The sequence below is a fragment of the Heloderma suspectum genome, chromosome 3 (genome assembly GCF_057233095.1).
Source record: "Heloderma suspectum isolate Gila_16-S chromosome 3, 16-S_ref, whole genome shotgun sequence".
Taxonomy (NCBI): domain Eukaryota; kingdom Metazoa; phylum Chordata; class Lepidosauria; order Squamata; family Helodermatidae; genus Heloderma; species Heloderma suspectum.
In genome coordinates this window covers 244,756,203-244,758,692 of record NC_139460.1, presented here as the reverse complement: position 1 = coordinate 244,758,692, position 2,490 = coordinate 244,756,203, and the positions used below count along the sequence as shown (strand labels likewise).

The 2,490-nt window shown below is 56.6% G+C and overlaps 1 pseudogene; it reads right to left on the bottom strand.

Moving 5' to 3' along the window:
• Positions 1 to 777: 777 nt before the first annotated feature.
• LOC146350979 (uncharacterized) lies at positions 778 to 2,199 on the bottom strand (annotated as a pseudogene).
• Between the last annotated feature and the right edge of the window lie 291 nt (positions 2,200 to 2,490).

Genomic DNA, 2,490 nt, shown 5'->3' with positions numbered 1-2,490 from the left:
CCCTGGGAGGGCCCCCCCCAGCCCCCCCAGACACCACTACCCAACACACTCCACAGGCGCAGCACCGAAGACACAATAGTGGAGACACCCCATGGCTGACCTGCGCTGCACCTATCGGTAGGGCTTGGCTGCCCAGCGCACACCCACAAGGCACGCATCTCCCTGTATTATGGAGGCTGCGCCACAGAGGGAGGCATCCCAGAGTGCTGCTCCACGGCCTCAAAGAACCGGGCCTTCAGGGCCTTGAACTTAGTGCAGGCGTGCAGGGCAGAGCAAGGGAACCCCACCTGTGAGAGCCCCCTCGCTACCACCCTGTAGACCGCCTCGTTCCCCCTGGTCAAGCTCCTCATGACCATCTCAGCCCAGTGGCCCTGGAGCAGCATCTGGAGCATCAGCTCAACCTCCCTCTCCTGCCAATACGCGAGCCGCCTGGGCGCCATTTCGCTGGCAGGAGAATGACAGTGGGGCAGTTTTAACAAGACCATAGAGCGTTCCGCCTCCCCTATTTCCTCGCAGTGCCACCTCTCGATAAATCTCCGATTCTTCGAAGAAGCTTTTCGGAAAGTGTGTGTGGCCGCTGTCTCTTGCGCGTGCGAAGAAGAGAGGGGCAGGAGCGAATTACGGTTGTTCCAACAGTTTTAATCAGAGAGGAAAAGGCATGAACAAAAACGGGGAAGCAATCAGGGGCAAGCAACAAACAAGGCAGACATTGAAACCACGAGTCCACCAACCGCCCAAACACGGCTGGCCCCAGCGGGATTCCCAGGAGATGTCCCCTCACTGCAATCCTCCCCTGTTCTCCCACATGAATACACAAAGAGCCCTGCGGACCTTGTTCCCCCACTCATTGTGCACCTGGTCGTCATTCAAGTAGGGAAGCCCCAAGGTGCCCAACACCACATGGTTACTGTCCCCAGACGCCTCTGTCAAAGCAGCCCCGTTAGTCTTGCATATGTTGTGGGGAATGACACAGGCAGAAATCACCGATGGCACGTTTTCCTCAGCCACCTCCAGTCGTCCCGCAAGACATCTCCACCTTCAGCCTGCCAAAAGCGCACTCCACCACGTTTCTAGCTCTGCTGAAGTGCTGGTTGAAGTGAGCCTCCTCTGGTGAGAGGTGTCCCCCAAAAGGCTTCATTAGCCAACGTCGCACGGGGTAAGCTCCGTCTGCCAGGATCAGCAGAGGGATAAGCACACCGCCCACTCTCCATGTCGGGTTCCCGGGCACAAACGTCCCTGCATCTATCGCTTCGCACAGCGCCAAGTTACCAAAGACATAGGCATTGTGGTTTTGCCCCCTCCACCTGATCTCAACACTGATGAATCTTCCCGCGTGGTCCATTGTGCCTTGCAGAAGCATTGAGTAGTAGTTCTTCCAACTGATAAACTCGCTGCCCTGTCTAATCGGGGATATGATCGAGATATGCGTCCCATCGCAAGCCGCAAACGCCCCAGGAAAGCCAAGGGCGGAGAAGCCGAGCATCGCCTGGAGAAAGAGGAGAGACCATATTTGGGAGGCAGCCAAAGCATGAGTGGCCGTTGCCAAGCAACAGATGCATCCCACTCATGCCCCCATCTCCCCACACACTTGCCCGGACAAGCCCCGTCAAGCACAAGCATACAGCACCCGCCGCGAGGGTTGTGTGATGCACTCCTGACACGCACACACACATGTCCAAGAGGATGGTGATCACCATGAACTGGGGAGTAGCTCTCAAAAACCGCGCAGACAAGAACTCATCCCCTGATGTGACCCTCACCTATACCATGCTGTAGTGAGCACAGCTTCCATTCTTCGAAGATGCAAACCCAACCTAATAAAAGCCAACACATTAGACAGGTCTTCGATTCTTCGAAGATTTGAAGCATCGAAGATGTTCCCTCCCCCCCAGAAAGGCACGTGCCCCCACCCCCCTGAGCCGCACTCACCGCATCCATTTCACCAGGGGTCACCGTTCTCCACAGTAGAGCATGCTCCAGAGCAAGGCACACCTCCACAAAGATCCCTGTGACCGTGGATTTCCCCACCCCGAACTGCTCCGCCGCACTTTTGTACAAGGCATGGTTGGCAAGCTTCCAAATGGTGATGGCCACCACCACCCTCTTCTCCACAGGGATCGCTCTGCACAGTTGTGTTGAGTGTCTGGCCAAGAGCGGGGTCACCTCGCCAACCACCTGAAAGAAGGTGCGACGAGGCATCCTGAAGTGCTCGATCCAGTGCTCATCATTCCACACCTACAGAACAAGCCTCTCCCACCAGTCCTGGCTGCTCGGGTGCACCCAATACCTTCGGAAAACCCGAGGCATGGGGAGAAGAGCCACATTGTGCGCCATGGTTCATGTGTTTCGAAGCATCCTCGAGCACAAGTTCTGACGGCGATGGCGGTAGCAGCACAGTACCCAGAGATGAGACCTCTGCCGCCCAGACGACAGCCTCTCCAGAGCAAACAGTGCCTTGCGAGTACATATCAGGGCATTTGCAGAGAGAAA